Genomic DNA, 22,383 nt, shown 5'->3' on the forward strand with positions numbered 1-22,383 from the left:
TTCGGGATAAGATAGAATGCTGTTTACTGACTTACTCCCATAAAGGATGTTGGAGACGGAGCAATGTCTTCCAATAGAACAGGACGAAGAGCATCGATGTGTGGGAAAGAGTATTGTAGAGACATAGATTAAAGCCCTGGCGAGGAAGACTCAAGAATACCATGTGAACTAAACTCCAGAAATGGAAGCTGTGACAAGCTCAATCACATAGAACTCTCAAAAGTGCCTGCCTTGTTGGAAGGTAGCACAGAGAAAGTATCAAACCCTGACTATAGGCCAAGAGCTAACTCCTCCCACTCAGAAGCCAGATAAAGGCAGATGAAACAAGGGCGGAGGCGTCACAACCGTGTGTACAGGAAAACAGAATCCCGAAGCTTGGGCAAGACATTCAGTGGCGGTCAGGCTTTTTGAAACACACACACACACACACACACACACACACACACACACACACACTCACACACACACACACACACCCGTAAAAGTGCCCGCTTGTCTCCCTCCCGTTAAACCAGCAGAAACAAAAGGGTACAAAAGCAATATTAATTGCAGATTATAAATTCGAGGCAACCTCTTATGAGGGAAAGTTGCCATCTTCTACAATTTAAACGTTTGCCCTTCGCCCTAGTGATTCTGCCATCAATTCATTCTGTAGAAAAATGTCAGCTCATCAGAGGGCATTAGAAACATTGTGTGGAATATTGCCTAAAGGATTCGGGCAAGTCAGCCCATGAGCTTAATTCCCGGTGTGCTGTCTTCTCTTACCCAGGGCAGGTAACTTATCCCCTTGGTGGCTTCTTGTCTATAAAATGGCGCTAACATCTTCCTAATCAGACTACTGGCTGTGATATAAAGACTAAACAGATGTATGTGTGCCGTGTGGCAGCTATGCCCACCCAGTCTTAGATGCTAGGTTTAACATCACTAAAGCCAGAGGATTGTTTCAAGTAGAAAAGTTTACCTGTTTAGGTTGCTTAACCCAACAGCACTTCCGTACACCGGAAGCCTTTGTAGGCAAACACATGTATTGATAGAAGGCAGCTCCAGGATCTGCTGCCCAATAGAAAGTGCACGTGGACAACAGTCATGGACACAGAGCACTGGTGCTTCCGAGGGGACGCTCTCCGTAGGAAAGACAGGTGGAAGGCAAGACGTTAGAAGGAGATTTTCCCAGAAAGTTTTAGGTATCGAATCCTTCAGTCAAAGGACCCAACAACAAGCCAGGTCATTGTTACTGATTGAAGGCACGGCTGTGAAATCCTGCCTTCACAGGATTGTTATTTTGTGTGTATAGCTGAGTGTTGGGTATAGAAACAGGGTCTTATCAGGGAGCCCAGGCTGGTCTTGAACTCAAAATTACGATTCAGCCTCCCGAGAGGCTAGGATTACAAGCATGGAAGACTGCGCCCAGATAAGTGGGGCTGCTGTGCACTGCAGAGTGCGACTACAAGCCTGGGCCCTGCACAGATCACTGCAGCGTGGATGAACACTGCCGACCAAACAGAAAGAGTAAAGGGGGCTGGGCTGGACAGGAAGGACAGAGCTTCCACGGGGAGTCTGGAGTAGCTCCTACTGGGAAGGAAATCCTTGCTGGTATATATTGCTTAATCTGAAACTCGTATTTTATCTACGAGCTGATACGTACAACTATTATCCTGCCTCTGACTCAGGCAGCTGCTGTAGAATGTTCCGCCCCCAGATCAGAGTAGTGAACGTGAGCACACCTGGGGACGCCCCGCCCCCCAACTTTGTTCCCGTCGGTGTGGGGCTCCCTCCCCAAAACAGCATTCCTTGGGAGCCTCTTCCAGTGTGTGAAGCACATCTAGTCCACTGAGCAAGACAGCCTGAAACTGCCGCTCTGGGGTGGAGACTTCTTTCATTCAATCTCCCCATCAGATAAGAATCCAGAACAAAGGTGGAGTCCCAGGAGCTAAGGATAGTCCTCCGAGTAGCTGAGGAGGGCTGCTATGAGACTCTGACCTATGAACCAGGAGATAACTAAGCAGCACCTACCACCTCACATTAGCCGAGTAATCAGGCAGAGACCTGCTCCTACTCCTAGGTGTTCTGAAACAGACACACAGACACACACAGACAGAGACACAGACAGAGACACACACACACACACACACACACAGACACACAGACACACACAGACACACACACACACACACACACACACACAGACACACACACACAGACACACACACACACACACACACACACACACACACACACACACACACAGCCAGTCAGGAAAAGGGCATCTTGAATTCTTCACGAGCAGAAGGGGACGGCAGCCTCATAAAAAGGAAGTCCTATTAAAAACCCACAGAAAAGCCCACCAAATTGGGGAAAGCAAGAACAAGAGCTAAGAACAACGCCCTCCCCCCGCTGCCCACTCCTTCTTTAGTACAACTGCTAGGGTGGGCAGCATGGCTCCAAGATGCAAGGCACCCCCTATATGAAAGCACACCATAAATAACCCGTAAGGGCTGCTGTCAGAAAGACCCAGAACTTAACCAGACAGGAAAACAAGAGGTCCAGGCAGCCAGGGAGTTGTGCTGTATGACTACTTCCTCCCTGTTGGTTCCCAGCAAGGCTTCTGTAACTCAGTGACCATCGCTGCGAGGTACTATGAGAACTCCATACGGAGGCTATCCGAGCCTTTAGAGTCCAGTACACACAGCACAGACCCCCCAAGGTAGAGTGGGACCCCGCTGAGACTGTGTCACCCCTTTCTTTTGCTCACACTCACTCGGGCTCTGAGAAGAGTGAACCGAGGGTGGAAGAACACTCACTGCAGAGTTCAGTCTCAAAAGGAACACAGTGTGTGCCTAGCCTAGAGTCTGCTGGATCCTTCTTGAGAGTTGCGAGGCAATGGCTGCCCAACAGGAATGAGGCCAAGGCAGAGTCCCAAGCACCGGGCATGCTCTCCAGTATTCAACCCTACGATGATCAGGTGGTCAGAGCACTCCGCGCAGGGGAGCTAGCCTCAGAATGCTTTAACTGCTAGGAAATGAAGCCGTTTTTCCAGGGAGCTAATGTGCTCTATTAGGGTGTATCCAATTGTTGTCTCTCGTGGGCAGCCAAAAGGATGTGTGGTAACAATATGTTTATCTGCCCTGTGGCACCTTGATTTGTGACCACTTCTCAGAAAATGGGAGAAGCTGGGGATGTAGCTAGCTGACTGCGTCTGGGTCAACATCCATAAAGCCCTGGGTTTGACCCCCAACACCTAGGAAAACAGGAATAGCAGCACACCCCGTGTCACCAGCATTCTGGAGGTAGAGGCAGGAGGAGCTGCAGGTCAAATCCGAGGACATCCTCTGATAGACAGTGAGTGTGGGGCCAGCTTGGGTATTTGACAGCTTATCTCCAAAAAATGACAAGATTAAATAAAAACAGAAGACACCCCCATGCCTCAACGAAGATATAAAATAACCAGAGAGAGAAGCAGTTGAGGGCCCTTTGCCCCCTAGTATGCCCTATGTTGATTGACAGTAAAATATATAACCCTGCCCTCTACAGCATGACAGGTCTGTCCACCATGGAAAAACAAACAAAAACCAAGCGAATGGTTCCAGTCGTGGAAAGAGCATCCCAGGATGAGAAAGAATAGGCCCTGTAGACTAGTCAGCCCCTTTGGGTCCCGACGGTCACACTCAGATGTGTGATCCCTGATCCCGTGGCCTTACTGCTAACAGTTTCTTTTCCAGGTGCAATCAAAGATGTCCACCCAGAGAAGCTCATGGACAGAAAGACTCCCCCACACTCTGCTTCCAGCCAGGGTTGCCGTCACCCAGCCCATCGCACCATCTTCCTGTTTTTTTTTTTTTTTTTTAAATATTTATTATATTTATATGAGTACACTGTCGCTGTCTTCAGACACACCAGAAGAGGGCATCAGACCTCATTACAGATGGTTGTGAGCCACCATGTGGTTGCTGGGAATTGAACTCAGGACCTCTGGAAGAGCAGTCGGTGCTCTTAACCGCTGAGCCATCTCTCCAGCCCCATCTTCCTGTTTCTTATCAACAGTCCTCCTGACTAATCTAAGCAGGAGGGAGGAGAAGAGGCAGGGTCTAATGCACAGTCACCTTCACCCATAATGCTCTCCCCTCATCCTCTCACCCCCACTGACTTCTGGGAAATGGTATTTCTAATGGAGTAGATAAAGAGCATGAAGATAAAGGCCCCGGGAAGGATCAGTGGGTGGCTCGATATCGGGTGCTCTTGGCCACCGCTGAGCCACTTAGACAGACACAGTCACTCGGGGTACGGTGCTGACAGACTTTGGCCAGTTGAGTCAGGTGGTATTTAATAAGACAGCCATTGTTGACTCAAATGCTAACAGCCTATTAACTTAGTCCCTTAGGATATTCGCGGAGCCACACACAGGGTGGTGGCAGGAAGTGACAAATCCCACCGGCACACAGGTTGACATAGGTGACCTTGATCTACTGCTATGATTAAAACAAATCACAGTCCAATGGCCCCACCCTATAGAAAAACTTGTCAAAGGGAACACCCCCTACTCCACCCCCCCACACACACAAAGGGCAGCCCCAGCCCCTTGCTGACCAAGTTAATTTTGAGAGAACAAGTCAAGCACACGTCCCCTAGATTTGATAAGAGGGTCTGTAAAAAGATAGAATGGGCAAAGTGCTGGGTCCCCATCACTCCTGTTCGATAAAGAGTGGATGATGCAAGAGGTTGTGAAAGACGCCTTCCTGCGTGGGTTCACTGCAGACTCAGCTCTCACACTACCTGGCTAGACCAATGGTCAAGCATCAGCAGATCTGCAGTGCAAGCAGCGAGCTTCACTGCCAGGGCTTCTCCTGTGCGGAAGCAAACCTTCAAGGTCATGGCTTTTCTAGACTTCAGAGCAGCAGATCTATCATTGACTGGACGGGCAGCCCCAGGGACAGTTACTCAACATCACTGCAAATCTGCTGCTTTCAACTGTGCACAGCAAAATGCTATCAGACTCAGTGCGCTATTGGGCATGTAGGAAGTCCTGGGGATGTGGCTCAATGAGTAGAGTCTTTGTTGCACAAGCCCGAGAACCTAAGAGAGATTCTCAGAAGCCAGGTCTGAGAAAACAAAAGGCAGGTGTGGCCGCATGTGTTTACGATCTCAACTCTGGGTAGTTGGGAAATAGCAGATTGCTGGAGTGGAGCTCACTCAGTCCCCTTGGTGAGATCCAGGCTGATGAGAACCTCTGATCCCAAAAGGAAGGTGGACAGAACCTGAGGTAGAACTCCAGAGGATGTTGCCGGCATGCAGGTGAATGTGCACACATGTCTACACACACGCCTACACAAACTTACCTGCACACACCCCCTCACACATGTTTACCTGCACACACACTGACACCAAGAGTCTCTCTTTTCTTTTTTGGACAAGCCTCCATTTTCACACCCTTACTCTTCCCTATTAGACGACCTGTAGAAGATGTCTCGAAAGATATGACCATTGGCATCTTGGTTCCTCTTACAGACAAATGTCTCAAGAAGTCCTTGTTACAATTTAAACACCGCAGTTGTAACTGGAGGAGACATGAGCTATCTCTGACCCAGCCGCACTCCATATCTCCCACAAGCCACTCACATAGTCCATCACCGTTGTAGAATAGAATGATCCAGGCAGACTGAGAGATCTGTCATGGCAGCACACAGGCTGGCTGGCCTTCCAAACCCTATCAACTCATTTATTCACATACCAGGAATGTAGAACCTAGGAAAAACCCGGCCCTATGACTGTGGGGCGGGCTGCTGAGAGACTGATCTAACATCAGGACAGACCCAGATGTACTGACCGAAGAATGTGGTGTGATCTGTGAAGGTGAGGTCACTGCTGGGACAACACCACACTTGCCATGTGCTGCCGGACTTAAAACTCACCTCCAGTTGCACCCAGTCAAGAGTCAGAGCATCTGCTAGGTACGAGTATGTGACATAGTAACAGCTAACAGATTCTTGATTTTTAAAATGCTGCCAATCCCAGGATGGGGAGCTCATCTGCCAGGAGGAGGGAGAAGACACCTCCTCTTCCTCGTCCTCCTCCTGCTCCTTCTCCTCCTCCCCCCCTCCTCCTACTGTATTTTTATTTTTTAAAGATGAACTTGCTTTTTAAAAATTAAACATTCCAAAGTGAGCCCTCTAGAACATTCACCATGATACGCCGCTGTCCTGTCTATTTAATTCCAAAACATTTCTGTCGTACTGAAAGAAACCCCTGAGCACGTGAGGCTGTCACTGCCCCTTCCCTGCCCTCCCAGCCCCGGATAACTGGTCTGTCTACATTTTGTCTTCACAGATTTGTAGTGGAGTAAACATCTGCTGTTTCTTACTCTTTGGCCCACGCAAGAAGCCAGACTCATCAGGCATTGAAGAACAGATCGCCATTGAAACGAAGTGAGCCCAAGTTCAGATTCCACATCTAACCATCCATGGTGTGTTGGGTGTCTTTCTTTCTTAGCCCCCCCTTTCTACCAAGAATGTACTCCATAGGGTTTGATTGAAAGTCAAAATAAAAGTCCCCATAAGATTCTAAGCATGGTGCTTCCCCAATGGCAGCAGTATTTTAATATTCCTGGTTCCAGAAAACTCTCAAACAGGGGATCACCACAGGAGCTCAGTCTGGTGCCTAGAATGTCACACAGGAACATCTTTTTACAAGCTCAAAACTTTAGGTTATCCAGAGAAAGGCTTATCCTACAAGTGAGTGAAGAATCGGTTTTAAAAAATAAAACTGTAAATATTTTATTTTCAAAAATATCAGGCTGCCTACAGTTCTAATACAATAGACAACCTGCTTGCCCTGTGAACCTGGGGGAGGTAGGATGTCACCTCTCTGACACTACCTTTTTAGCCATCACATAGAGAAGCCACCGGCCACAAAATATCGTCTTGTTCAAATATGATATCTGCTATGCGCTGGTACTGGACTCAGTTCTCTGTGCTTCTCTAGTGCTCCTAGGACCTGTTTCCTCGCTGTGATGTAGCACTGTGCATGAAGGCACACTGCCCTGAAGAACTAGCATATACCTGGGCATGTAATCCCAGCCCTTGGACAGCCAAGACTGGTAGATTGCTAGCCCCATCTGCATAAAAAGTAGAATGAAAGACAATTAAAAAAAAAAACCACCAAAATAAAATTATAATATAGCTTGGCCGAAACTTCGTTTGATTGGGCAGTATTTTTTTAAATTAAATTAAATATGCTTCTCTGGGTCCTATGTGCTGCATTTTTTCCCTAGTGTCTCCAACACCAATAGCCCACCATACACCAGCCACTTCACCTGCCTACGCTGCCTGCTTCCCTCAAACCGCCTGCGTTTATAGCTCTTGCTTTATTTAGGCTTTTGTGCCTTTCGTCGGTAGAGACCAGCACACGAGTGATGCTCACAAGATTTTATACTGTTTCTTCCGAGGTGAATTCTACAATTACCAGAAATACCTGCCGTGCACGTAGAGGGCGGGATCGGAATCCGCTGCTTCTGTCTTCCGTTTTTAAACCTGACCAATGTTTTATTTTATTCTAGACCCTGCCTCTTACAAGGCACCAATCAACTGTAAGTAGGAAGTTTAGATTCAATCCTGCCATTCAGACTAGACTGTCAAAGGAGGGGGGAGGGGCGATACCACAGGAGGTACCAAAGCCCAGCCGTGGACCCCCTTTCAACGTTCACTCCCTCAAAACCCTTCAAGAGCATCTTAGATCCAACCACCCAGCTTCATTCGGCCTGTCTCTCCATCTCCTTAGACTCATTCCTCAGCTCCTACCATCGGAGGGAGACAAAACGCAGTGAAAAACCAAGGTTAAACCCCCAGCCCACCCCAGCGAGCCGCCACGTGCTCAGGTCCGCAAAAATGTCTCTGCTTGTATTCCATCCCCTGAGAGGATACAGTCCCTCCCTGCGTCCTCTTCCTCCTTCCCCTCACCCCTTCTGGTACAGAGGAGCCCTCCACTCCCAGGCAGAGCGAGCATGGCGCACACACGTGGGGGCACAGCGAGCTGTGAATTCCAAGCCGCTTCCTGAAGTGGGCAGGGAGGAGGGATTCGGGATGCCTCTGTCACGCGCAGGAGCCCCGTCCTAGGATCACACCCGGTTCCAGATCCCTTACCCTGTGAAGGGCCGCACGCCTTGGAGCTTCCGAGTGGGGCTGTCTCCGGCTTCTGGCTGGCAGGAGAGCCCCGGTTCTCCCTTCCTCACCCCGGGTTCCTCCGCGGGCAGGGTGGCTTCAGAGCGTCCATGCAGGCAGGCAGGCAGCCTGGCTAGCGTCCCCACTTCTGCCCTGCCCTGATCTGTCCCAGCCAGGCCATAGCCGGGCTTTCTGACATGCTGGTGCTGGGGACTTCACTTCCTGGTTTTTTTTTTTTTTTTTCCTCTTTTACAACGGAAAGTGGAAGCGCCTTTGACTAGGAAGAGACAGATATCCAAAGCTACCCTGGCGGGTTTTCAAAGCCTTTGACCTCAGTCCCCAAGGGCTGAAACACAAGCCACCTTTGCATCAACACAGGCCACCTGCTCCCGCTGGTCCCATTTGCTCTCCTCCAAGACGGAAAATCCAAATGAAAACGGGTTGAGGTGCCCCTGGGTTCACTGCCAGAGAAACGGAGGTGACGTTGTTCCCCCGCTGCGTTCGCAGGACAGGAAAGTCCAGCTACAGGGACCTCCGCCCTTAGGTCAGACGCAACACAACTGTCCCTTTCTCCGTGTAGCCCCTTTCCCCAGTTCCTCGGCTCAGAAAGCCAGACACACCTCGCTGAGACAACAGAATAGATAAAGTGAGGAACCACTAGGACCGCGAGCCATTCAGTTGACGTGGCTCCTTTTCCGCCGCCGCCGCCTCCCCACCAGCTCCAGTTCTCACCCGCCAAGTTTAAGGATGAAATGTATTCTGTGAGTCCTCTCACACCTGAGCATTACCCGGGTCCACAGTTATCTTGTTTGATCACCCTTTGAGGTTCTGGTCTCCCAGGAACACAAGGAGACCTCAGTCTCAGAATTGGAAAAGAGATGACAGGTTTTGCCCCCTCCCTCTCCCCACTCCCGCAGCAACCTCACAGACCGGCAGGATCAAGTAGCATTTAAGAAGGATAGGCAGGAAGTTCAAGGTGAAGACTGGCTCTTCATAAGAGCTACCTTAGGATTCCTTCTTTCTGCAGAGAGCATCCCATCCCCACAGACCCACCCACCCCTGCTAGAAAGACCAGGGAAAAATGGTGCCACATCTTAGAGACCTGCAGGTCTGACCCCTTGGGTAGGATAGAGAGAGGTGCCTCTAGCTTTTGTTTAATTTTAGAGCTCAGCATACCAGGATCCCCCCCTCGGCCCTCGCCCTGACCCCCAGAGGAGGACCTTTGGTGGGGGAGAGGATGCAGCACCTCAGTCAATTCGATACCTATCCCTGGATTCTCTCTAAGTCCTGTCTTATCCCATCTCCCATCAGGGGATTAGAGGACATCAATTATAGATGTCACTGATCTCTAGAACTTAGTGTCCGTTTCAGCAAGCTCTGGTTCGTTCTAAGGTCTTGCTGGGTTGTCTGTCAATCCAGTTCCAGTGCATGGTGGTGACACCCTTAATACTTCCTACATGGGAGGATTCTGACATCGCCCAAGATTTCTGTACTGTGGAACAGACCATAGAGACGAACTGACCTGTGTCAATTACAGCTACACCATGTTCTAGCTCTAAAGAAAGGCCATGCTTAACGACTCAGAGTTGCATCCAGAACCGGAATCCTTTACAAGAGATTCCCCAAGTGTCAACACGTACCCTCTCCATTAGGGTGCTTTCCAGATCCTCTAAGACCTTCCGAATGGAAGATGAAGGAAACCTGCATTCTTGCTCCATCTTAACTTTTAAAAGGCTTTGCGCCCTTTCGAAAGTGGGATTCACGTTTTCTTCCAACTCCTTTTATTTTTCTCTCCTAAGAGCCAAGTGGCTCAAATGTTTCCTTTTCAAACTGATGTCTTTCTTTGCCTCCCACACAAGTCACTTGAGATTATCACTCGTGTTAGGAAAGAGCTTTAGGCAGGTCGAGGAGGACTATACACCCACCTTCTTCCCCCTACTTCTCTCTACTCCCACTATCCCATAAGCCAAAGAAAGCGGCTCACCTGTGAGAACACAGTCGCTGGGTGGAGGAGTGGCTCCCCTTGTAGCTAGATGTTGTTGGTTCAGCACCACGTTCAGCTGCCTCTGTCTTTCTGAACTCCAGGACTAGGCACACCTGAAGCCACTGGATCTTGTCTGAGTGTCCTGCCAGCTCCTTTGGAACCTTTGGACCTGTTGCGATAGAGGTGCAAAGGTAGAAGTTACCTGCTCAAACACTCAGAGTCACCTCTGACAGAAGTGGAGAATTTGGCAAAAGGTTAAACAAGAGATTGTTAGGCAATGGACTGAAGAAGGGAAAAAATAGAGCAATTGGCCCGGAAAGCTGGCATTGAGTGGGGTGGAACTTTATAAAGGCCAGAGTTTAGAGGAAGGGGTAGGTATGCATGTGGCTTTGCATAGGAGGGGTTTTTCTTTTCCCCACTATCTTTGGGTCTGAGACAGGAAGAGTCCAGAGTAGACAATAAGGCAGAGAAAGTGCACCTTTACTTCAGGAAATGGGGAAGTCACTCATACCGGCTCAGGCTGCGGCTGTAAGATCTGGGCTGAGTAGAAGTTTGTGTTTGGAGATGAGCCTTCTAGGAAAGCCAGGATATTCCAGGATTCCAAAGCAAACAAATAAGCAGAGGTAGCCTGAAGTCCAGAGACTGAGTCAAAAGACAAGTCCAAGTGCACAGAGAGTGTGGGGTCATGGGACCAATCTGCCCTACTTGCCCCTAGCAAGACACCAGAGGTGTTGCCTCACAACTCAGCCTATCTCCTTCCTTCTATCCATGTGGAAGGAGTTTGTCACTATGCTGTTACTAAATCATTAAGACCACAAAGGAATCATCACTAATCAGAAGAAGTATGAACAGATAAGGGGCTCTTTAGACCAGGCAAAACTTTTATTTCTCAGGGGAGGACAATGGACCCTTTTCAGGAAGATACTGAAACCTTATAACCAGGAAACAGACTACCTAGGCCTGAGGCAGGCTCACAGATGTCCATCTGTGTGTTTGGTCCCTCTATGATGCTGTCCCACCAGTCAATGTATAACTAGCCACTGGCGAGCGTGCAAATCTTGAGTGCTTTCTGTGTACCAGGCCTGTATGGAAAGGCTTATTTCTGAATGTACCCGGTCAGGAGACCAATATCAAAGTCAGGCATTAATACCACTTCCTGCTCAATTCTGTGTGGGCTTAGCAAGTTAATAACTCAGGGGTCTTCTCGGGTCAGATTTGTATCCAGGTCTTAAGTGCTTGGACGTCAAAGTGGACCTCAAAGGTCCTCTCTTCCTAAAGAGCCCCAACCTAAATTTCCTTACCACCAGAAAGAAAGGGGCTCCTAAGAGGCTCTGGAGAGCCCTGTGAGAACCTCAGGCATTAGTGCTACTGGACTGGACCAGAGCCAGGGTATGCTGGTCAGCAAACTACGGACTGAACACCTGCTGGTGCCACATTCTCTCGAGAGTGAGATGCGCCAAGCCATAGTTTCTAAACTTCAGTACATGTCACAATCACCCAGAGGGACTGTCACAACGCCGTTGTCTGGACCTGCGCCATGGGTTTTCAATTCAGTAAGCAGGAGCTCAGGCCTTTTGCATTTACATCAGTGTCAGGTGATACAGGTGCCATTGTCCTGGGGTTACCCTAGATTCATTTTTGCACAAACCTTGCCTTTAATAGGACCAACTAGATACTCAATTATCTACAGAGGCTGTATTAGGGATAGCCTTGGTTATGACCAAGTGGGACCTAGATGTGAACTCATGGTTTGGGGACATTGGGCAGCTGGCTGGGTCCCAGGAGGAGGCTTTGGCTGAGCAGGAGTCCTGCCACTGACTGTTCACGCCACCTTTACATAGACCCAACTCGAAGTCACATGGGGTCAGAATAGGAGGACCCACGTGAGTGTGACTATGGGCGTGATTGAGCCATCTGTGTCATGACGACCTTAACTTCATTCTCAAGAGCATCGGAGACTCCAAACGTGATATGCTGACCTATGGTGAAAAGCCAGAATCCAGATCCCTAATGCTCTAGCAGGCCACAGCAGCTTTCTCTTCTCTTAATGTGTATATTACATGGACACACACACACACACACACACACACACACACACACGTTATATTATTGTTTTATATTATGTCATTATATTTTATATAAATTATACATTATATAATAATAATGCTATTATATATCATATTACATATATATATTGCATATGTGTATATGGTATGTGTCCCTGCTGGGCGTGTTTGTAGGTTGTGTTTGCACACATGTGGAGGTCACAGACTGATGTTGGGTGTTTTCCTTGATTATGCTCCACCTTACTTATTGAGGCAGAGTCTCTCCCTTGAAGAGAGAGCTCTCTGGCTTGTCCACCTACTCAGCTTGCTTGGTGTTGGTGGGAAATCCCCTCCCCGCCCACCTCCCCTCCCCGTTTCAGCCCTGACAAGTACTGAGATTACAGTGCTCTATGCCTACCTGCCATTTACGTGTGTGCTGTATGTCTGAAAAGCAAGCGCTTTCCCACCGAACCATCTCCCCAGCCCCCACATCATCTCTTGCTGAACCACTGTCTCTGGCATATCTCCTCAAACACCATGGTCAGACTATGGCATGTCTCCTCAAACACCATGGTCAGACTAGGCTTCTTTATAGCACCCATAGCCATATAGCTTAGAACACAACGGTCTTTAAAACCCCTTTCAATTTAGCCATCCAGCAGCCACTGAGAAGTGCAAACCTTCATTCTTTTAGGCCATTCACAGGTGAGGTTATTGAGATGTGGGGGGACTGACCAATAGCCCCAATTCTGACATAGTCTTCCATGGGATGCTCTGACTGACTGTGTGTACTTTCTCTCCCTTTTCTTAGGGACAAAGGAACCACATATTCAATACACCATAGTTCTGGAATGTCAGACACTAACATTCCAGACTCCTGTAACTCAGCCTGGAAACAGCTATGCTACCTCTTAGGCTAGGGGCTGGGCGTACTCCACAAATAGAAACCAACCTTTCTCAGGAGCTGAAGGCGGGGAAGAGCAGGCCTGTTGACACTGCATTTCCTAGTTTGTAACTCTTCCAAGCTGCCTCGCCTCTTCACGACTGTGAGGTGTGAGTGTCAACAAGAGTTTCAGACATCTAAATCAATCATGAGGGATGGCAGTCAGACGCCATGATTCGTTCTTCATTTGACCTTCAAAATCAAGTGGACAGAAGCTGCGATTTTCCTAGATGAGAGAGTAAAAACTCAGATAGGACATGCCACCTCCCAGAGATCTTATATCTTGGCGATCAGGGCATGATGGTGTAGGGAAGGAGGACAAACACATTTAAAAATAATTTTAGGGTATTGTATAACAATTTGTAGCACCCAGTGATTTCCATGTTGTCCTCTAATAGTCTGCATTGCACCAAGTGTTATTTAAAATCTTTACTCTCTTCCAACACTGGGATGCTTTATTTTTTACTCTACATGTTATTTCAAGATTCTATACAATACATATTGTATAATGATTTGAATCTAACAAATCATAAAGGAAAATGGAAATTTCCTTTTTAAATAAGATTCCGGTCTCAGAATCCAGAAAGAGTGCTCTTAAGATTCAAGATTCTCTGTTTTAGAATGTTTTGTTTGGTTCGGATTGGAGAATTTCCACAAAGTGATGCTTCCCCCCAGGAAGTTTGGTGGAGAGCAAAGATGAGAACATCAGGAAAAAGGGAAGCCATGGGAGGGGGAGGAAGGTCCAATGGTAAGAGCTCCCTGGGCGTTAGCTTCCTGATCTCAGCACAGAAGGACCAGAAAGAAGAAAGAAGAAGAGGAGAAAGAGGAAGGAGGACAGAAAGAAGACAATGGTGACACAGAATTCCGTAATGGCTAAGAGATGTGGGACACATGGGTAAGAAAGAGCATAGACTGAATGCTTGTCCAGGGCAGGCAGAATGGCCCAAGGGCAAACAGAAACAGCATCAGAGCTGTAGATGAGAAAACTCATGTCAACTCAGCAATGATGGGCTAGAAAGGAAGGAGCTGGGGTGACGTGCCCCAGAGTCCATGGACTAGCATGTACAGGTGGCATAGTGAGGACTGTGAGGGCTGAACTTTAGCTTCCTACATGGCAGGGCTGACGATGAAGTTTGTCCTCCACCGAGATATGGAAAGAAGGGGCAAAGTATCCTGAGACTCTCTCTTACCAGGGCTCTCACGGCTGTTGGAATTCCGTACTATCCTCTTTATCTGATATCTCAAAAGGCTAATGAAGCCCAAAGTACGTTTTTAAGGCAGCAGTCAGAGCTCCAGAGGAAAGCCTTCATCCTCAGTTCAGATCCTTGAAGAGGTCCCCTCAACAACCGCAGGAGAGAACATTTAGGAGCCCTTGCCGAGTGGCCACCCTGCACTGAGAGCCTTGTAGCATCTCATCTAATCTCACTGAAACCCTAGGAAGCTCTTATTGCCTTTTGAAGGAAGATGAAAGGCTCCTCTTGCAGTAAGAGGCCAATGAACGTGTCCAAAGTACGTGGCCAACAGTTGGAAGAGCCTCAGGGTCAAACTCTGAGCTCAGGTAGTCTTGGTCCAGAGTGCAAACACGTCAAACACATCTCTGTAGTTCAAAGCCATTAATTCTACAACTCCCTTAATCTCCTGTGTGCTCTTGAGAATTGTCATTGATCTCTTGATAAACATTAATAATCCTTGCTCTAGGAGATGAGAACCACACAGGAAGACCAACAATGTCAACTAACCTGGACTCCTGGGAGCTCCCAGAGACTGAGCCACCAATCAAAGAGCATACAAGGGCTCTTCCAAGGCCCCTGACCCATATGTAGCAGAGAGCTGGCATGCATCTGGGATATGCGGGGCACTGCCCTCTCAGAGACTAAGGAGAGAGGGGATTGTGGGGAGGAACTCTGGGAGGGTGGGCAACATTTGTGATGGAGAGAGAGAGAGAGAGAGAGAGAGAGAGAGAGAGAGAGAGAGAGAGAGAGAGAGTAGCCACCACCATTTCCCTTCACTCAAAGGGATGGACGGCCTCTCTGCTACTGAGTTCATTAACCACGAAAGCCTTGGTCCACACACCTGCAGGGGCCAATGAGCTACACGTTCTTGGCAATCTCTCCACCTGGAGGTCTTCCTTTTGGATCATCTGTCATGCCATGAGGTGCTATAGCCCCACTCTAGATCTCCTGCCATCCCTGCATCCTTGGGGGCTTCACAGAGGACAAGAGGAAATCTGAACCCACAGCCCAATGTCTGTAGCTCTTAATTTCTCTCAGTTCCAGCCATCAACAGCAATTGCTTGGGCATGCACTATTTTGAGGTCACTTGTTCATTTTCTTTTTGAGGGGGAGAAAGTGTTACCCAAAGGTGTGCAGTTGGCTGACTAGAACAGTCTAATAGTGAGAAGAAGCATCCCCCAGACAAGGATCATGAGCCCCTACCCATAACTATGAGCTGTGGACACTCATTGCTTCCAGGGGAGGAATAGTCAGTGTCCTTTAAGGATTGTAACCCCTGGTAAGTTGAGTCCACTACCGTGGATAGTTCCACACTAAGGAATGTATGAGAAGCACAAACTGGACTTTGTAGGTTATTAAAATGAACAGGATGTAAAGTTGGTGGTCAAGAGAAGTTAAGGGGATAGATATGATCAAAATACATCGTATGAACTTACCAAACAATAAAAATAAATAAAAAAAGTTTCCTCAAATTCTATCTCTTTATCCCTCCTTCCCCCAAACCATAGAAAACAAATTGCCTTGCAGCTTTGGAACTGAGCCTCCCAATTGGTGAGCCATGGTGGCCTCCCAGTAGGCCAAGATACACCAACTAACTTCACAGAGGGCGGCTGTTGTGATCATGGGCAGCTGTATCCTATTATGCCATGCGAATACTGAAATTATTAGCATCATGGAGGGAACAATATCAGGCCATGGAAATATAAGCTACCTGCTCCTTTATTAGCAAGAGCTTCTAAAAGACATAAACAACAAGGAGATAAAACAACTCAACTTGTGGGCACATACACAAAGAAAATTAAATTAGTGTGTTGAAAAGACAGCTGTACTCCTACATGCAGTGTAAGATTATTCACAAGAGACAAGATATAAAATAAAACAAAGTGTCAACAAATGAACAAAGAAAGTACAATACATAACTAAAGTAGAGAGGATTAGCGAGAATGCTTGCCTAGCCTGTGCTAAGGGAGAAGCCTGTGCACTTGCCTAGCCTGTGCTAAGGGAGAACTCTTGCCTAGCCTGTGCTAAGGGAGAACTCTTGCCTAGCCTGTGCTAAGAGAAAACACTTGCCTAGCCAGTGTGTAGCCCTGTGTTCAATCTCCAGCTCTGAATAAAACTGGATATGGTGATACACGCCTGTGATCTCAGCGCTCAGGGCGTTCAGAAGTCAATGTCACCCTTTGCTACATGATGGGGTTAAGACCAGCATGGGCTATATGAATCAGTCTCAAATAAAGTGACATGCACATATAAAAGAACAGAATCCTGTCATTTGTTACATGGTGGGTGGACCTGGAAGACATTATGATGAGCAAGATAAGCACAAAAAAAAAATTAAAGGCACATGATCTCATTCAAAAATAGAAACTATAAAATCGGCTCTCCCTGGGGAGATGGAACAATCGTTAACCACAGCTGGGTAAGAGACAATGGCCAGAGGTAAGATGGTGGTGAAACAGAAAGGGCAAATGCAGGAGCCCTGTTGTGTAACACAGAGACCGTAGTTGATGATGATTGACTTAGTTGGGGTTTCTATGGCTGTGAAGAGACACCATGACCATGGCAACTCTTATAAAGAAAAGCATTTAACTGGGGCTGGTTTACGGGCTCAGAGGTTTAGCCCATTACCATTGGTGAGGAGCATGGCAGCATATAGGTAGTCATGGTACTTGAGAGGTGGCTGAGAGTTCTACATCTGGGCAGTAGGAACAGAGAGTGACACTTGGTCTGGCTTGAGCATCTGAAACCTCAAAGCCCACAACCCCAGTGACGCACTTCCTCCAACAAGGCCACACCTACTCCAACAAGGCCACACCCACTCCTACAAGGCCACACCTACTCCTACAAGGCCACACCCACTCCTACAAGGCCACACCCACTCCTACAAGGCCACACATCCTGATCCTTTCAAACAGTGCCTATGAGGACCATTTTCATTCAAAGCACTACAATGACATATTGTACTTTCAATTTTTTATTTGTGTGTGTGTGTGTGTGTGCATGCATGTGTGCGCACTTGTATGCATACAAGAGCCTATATAAAGGTAAGAGGATAGTTTTTAGGAATCCGTTCTCTCCTTGCACTGTGCTTTGTGGGGGTCAAACTCAGGTCATCGGGGTTTCACATTGGGTTAGCACATCTTGAAAAGCATCACAAGAGCAGATGTGCTCTCATCACAGTGCAATAACTATGTGCCTTGGTTAACTACTAATAGCTGGATCTTAACTACCTTTCAACGTGTACATACATGCTAAAATATGCAATTGAGCAAGATAAATGCATACAATTTGTATGTCTGTGTGCATGAATACACAGGTGGGTCTGGGTGCATGTGTGTGTTCAGGTGGACAAGCCCTTGCCTGTGGGAGTCAGAGGTCACCCTCAGGTGTTTTTCTCTGTATTTTCATTGTTTTTGAGAAAGGGTCTACCATTGGCCTAGGGTTCACTAATTAGCAAGTCCAGGAATCCTCCTGCCTCTGCCTCTTCAACCCTGGGACTAGAAGTGCATAACACAACATTTGGCTTTTCACTTGTGGTCTCAGGAATTGAACTCAGTTCTTTGTGCTTGCACAGCAAACATTTTGCCCGTGGAGCATCATCTTCTCACCCCTAAATGCATTTAATTCTGTGAATTAAAAAATTCAGATGGGAAAATAAACGTCCTTGAGAGAGATGCCAAGACCTAAATTCCAGGAACTCCATCAACACTCACAGGAAGTGGGGCCATCACCCAGGGGCCAGGAAAGAAAGTTCACAGAGATTTACAGCTTCATTGCCTAGGACTGTGGCCCCAAGCTATAGGTGGTTCTGGGAACTTGCAGTGAAGTCAGCCTAAATTGAGACCTAAGGACAAAATCTATATTGAATTTGGGGAATATGGTAAAATGGGAAAATGTAAAATGTAAAAGGTTTCCAAATGCCAATTACATGTTGAAATGATATTTGGGATATAAGTTAATGTTTTACTGTGCTCACTCTGTGTGTGTGTGTGTGTGTGTGTGTGTGTGTGTGTGTGTGTGTGTGTGTGTGTGTGCACGTGCAGGGGTGCATGTGTATCTGTATGTGTTCGCATACATGTACAGGTCAATCTTGTGTGTTGTTCTTCAGGAAGATCTCAGGCTCTCCAGATGGGTTGGGATGGCCAGGCTGTGGGTCTCATGATTCACCCATCTCATACCACTCATGCTAGGGTCATATGTGCTGTCAAAACATGTGCCTTCTGTCACATGAGAGCGAGGGATCAAATTCAGAGCCTCAAGTTGTGTTGGCAAGCACTTTGCCGACTGGACCATCTTCCCTGGGCGGTTTTCGGTTTTTAAATACATCAACTGGAAAGACGCCAATGACAAATGTGTCTTGCATTACATAGTTTTGGGATGATGCTGTCCACTAGAAGCCAAAGGTCCTCTGACTCAGTACATACAGAACGACCATACACTCTGGTGTTTATAACACATGGGAACTTGCCTACGCAAGCTTTCTCTTTCCTTTCTGGGGACCAGTCCAAGCCTTGTCATCTGTGATGTACCTTCACTGCATTTGCATATACAGCACTGCCCTTTACCTTCCCCTCTGGCTTCTGCAGAAGTGGCAGGCGGGATAGCCCAGTCAACAGAGATGAGGGTCTGGACTGTAAATACAGCCCTTTATTGAACGGTGTTGTTTATTGGCTGTTGATTTGTGTGCTTTATGTCTAGTATTCTTTTTGCTGGTCACATAAAGTCAACCTGGCTAATTACAGACAAGGAAGTTGAGGGTTTAGGCAACCCCTAATGTGTCCAAGCCAGCTTGTGCCTCCTCCCACAGCCTGCACTCACAAATGTTCTGCTGCACTGCTTCCTACGGGAACAGCTTTTTTTTTTTCCTTTTAAACCTCCCTCTTCCCAAGTACTTAAGGATACCTTCTGCTTTACAGCTCTGGTTCCCTGAACTTACAGCATGGGGTGAGCCACCCTAAGGGCCTGGCTAGAGGGTTAATCCAGGGCCTTTAACTGGAACTGAGAGGAAATGCCAGGAAGTGGGAGGCCCTCTGTTGTCTACAGACAAGAAGCAGATGAGGGTGGGGGAGTGCGGAGGGACATCCTGCCTGGCTTTCTGTGACTGTTCAGCAGAGAGCTAAGGGCCAGATGCCAAACGCAGGGCACATGATTCTCTCGATTGGCACAGATGGGGAAACATTTTCCCATGAGTCAAAAGCATGTTGTCGCCAGGGAATGACGAATAGGGATAGAGTTGACTGGCTCAGTGTTTGGGATATGTGACAGTAAAGAAGTTTGTGGGAGATGGGGAGATGGTAGGTAAGAGTGCTCAATGTGTAAACATTAAGATCTGAGTTCAAAACCCCAAGCACCCATCTAATAGGCTGAGCGTGGCTGCAGGCACTTGTAACACTAATGGCAGAGGACAGAGACAGGCATTTACTTAGAGCTCACTAGCCAACGAAGCTAGTGGGATCAGAGGACTGGTTCAGTGGAAACCCCATCTCAGGGGAGTAGGGTAAAGATGACAGAGGAAGGCACCTGGCACATCCTCTGGCCTCCTCTCACCTCTGCATACTATGCACATTGACTGCATGAACACACACATACGTATGCACATAACACACACACACACACACGTGCACACACACATGCACATGCATGTGCAGAGACATGCATGAACATACCAGAGGTCTCGGAGGCCTTAGATGTAGATCAGTGGTAGAGCACTTGCCTATCACACCATCAGCCCTAAGTTCAATTTCCATTTGCCAAGAAAATGAAGAAAACATTTTCAGGGAGAAGAGGCAGTAATCTGTTCAATACACAATATATGCTCTTATAAAAAATATATTTTTATAAGATCTTGGGAAATCTAAAGTCACAAGGAAGGACCATGTGATCTCTTACTTTGCTGTTGACCCTTGAATTTGTTTGACTGTCACATGTTCCTGGGCAGCCTGCTTCCTATCCTCTTGGCTAACCTCTGACAGACAATCTCCATGCCATGGTTTTTGGGTCAGCAATCCCGGATGTAGAACCAAAGACTATGACATAAATATTTAGAATTCTGGACTTTAGGCTAGCACAACAGGCTAAGTTTGGATTCTGATGATAGCTGGAAAAAAAAGCTTAACTATTGAAAGCATTGATCAGAAGGCCCAGCTCTTCAAAAGTGCCTCCTTAGTTGTCAAAAACACATTCCTTGTGGAAACTGGTGTGGTAGGTATAGGAGGAGTAGAATACGGTGCAGCTGGCAGAGCCCTCGGGAGTGGGGAAGGAGTCTCTTCCTCTTGTGCAGAGCTTTTCAGGGACACTACCGTTCATTCTGCCATTAGCACTCAGTCAGAGCCAACACCTGGGTCTCCATCTTCCAGAGGTACTGGATATTGTTTCTAAAGCAGTGGTCTTTGAATCCTGGGGAAATTGTTCTGTTGCAAACCCAAGACATGGGATTCACCCAGTTCTGTCATAATTCTTCTGGCTCCCCAAACCCTTGCTGAGTATGGGGCTCATCTCCAGCACTGGGTCCCACTCAGCCGTGGATCAAGCCTAAGGATCCAGCCGGAAGTTGGAGGTTCATAACCCAGACAGGCAGCAGCTAGTGTCCTTTACTCCAGGGATGGTTAACACAAGGCATAGGCCTGAGGGGGAACTGTGAGCCAGGTCTGAAAGAGAACCCGTCAGTCAATATGGCATCCCACAGCATCCTTGAGATCTTAGGATAAGAAACTGTCAAGTTTGCAGGTCTCTCTCCTAGATACCCACTGGGCAGAGAAGCAGACAGACTTCATGCAGTCAACGTCTTTCCCCACAATAGGCTAGGGGATGTGTGTGCATACATCACACTGGCTGTCTTTCCCAAACGCCATCACGTGCCAGGTACGCTAAATTCCTTTTCCTGCCTCTCTTTCTCTTGGAAGGAAAGTTTGAGTGGACCAATTCCAAACCCTTCCTGTGGAATTTTACTGACTTCCTACTAAATTTGAGGTCTTAGGTTGAGTATGTAGTCTCATAGCACCCATACCACATCGGTCTGAGAGGGATGGTGGTGTTAGGCTCATTGTGAAGGCAAAGGGGGCCACAGTATTGGAAGAGTTTTTAAGGGAGGAGGTATTGGGTTTAGGACTTTATACATTAACTTTACACTCACGTCCCTCTAAGCCCAGGTGAGGGAGAGAGGACATGCCTGGTTGGCAGTGACGTTAGCTCACTTGTTCTAAATGTTTCCTGTAAAATGGGTTGAGCAGACAATAGCTTCCACTGTTACTATGGTACTCACCATCAGATCTAGTTTTGGTGTGTTGTATGTTTGTGCATGTGTGTTCATGCATGTGGAGGCCAGTAGATGTCATCCACAACTGCTCTCCACCTTGTTTTTTGAGACAAGGTATCCCAATGATTCAGCTAGACTGGCTGACCTGCTAACCGCAGGGCTCCTCCTGTCTCTATCTCTCTGGCTTACAGGCATGCATCACCGTGCTCAGCTTTTAAAGTGTGTTCAGAGGGTTAAAGCTCAGGTCTTTCTGTTGCTCAGTGAGCATTTTACCAACTGAGCTCTCTCCACAGCCCCTAAAACTAATATTGATGGAATGGCTTTTGTGTCAGCCTTGTAGCAGGGACTAGATTTACATGGCTTCTTGTAATTTTCCCCATACCACTTTGGAGAAGACGCACACCAACTATATCCTGGGTCATGCAATTAACATGAAGAGCAGTTAGAATTCTAGCACAGGCTGTTTCACTATGTGCGTGGACTCTGTGTCTTCACATAGGGCCATGTGACTTGTCCAGTAACAAGAAGGCTATCAGTGGTATCATTGGACCAGCATCCAGGAGCTTCTCAACTCCTTACTCCTGCCTGTTTTCTACAGCTCTCTGATTCTGTATTGTGTTAGGGCCTGCTGAGAAAGAGCCAGCTTCTGTTAATTAGTGGCACTGAATAGAAAGCAAGCTGTCATCTCCTGGGACTCTTTGCTCTCATATAAGTTTTGTGCACGAGTGGTCAAGAGGCCGAGCCTACCAGAGTTGTGTAATGATACTTGGTTAG

The 22,383-nt window shown here is 47.5% G+C and overlaps 1 protein-coding gene across 1 annotated transcript in view; it reads right to left on the bottom strand.

The window, feature by feature from the left end:
- The window catches only part of Acsl5 (acyl-CoA synthetase long chain family member 5), a 42,403-nt gene extending 34,921 nt beyond the window's left edge, over positions 1-7,482 (bottom strand). Inside the window, exon 1 of the mRNA XM_032892336.1 lies at positions 7,465-7,482. The gene's annotated coding sequence lies outside the window, so the exon portion shown is untranslated. The remainder of the gene's footprint in view (positions 1-7,464) is intronic.
- Positions 7,483-22,383: the final 14,901 nt, after the last annotated feature.

This window comes from Rattus rattus, chromosome 2, assembly GCF_011064425.1.
Source record: "Rattus rattus isolate New Zealand chromosome 2, Rrattus_CSIRO_v1, whole genome shotgun sequence".
Lineage (NCBI taxonomy): Eukaryota > Metazoa > Chordata > Mammalia > Rodentia > Muridae > Rattus > Rattus rattus.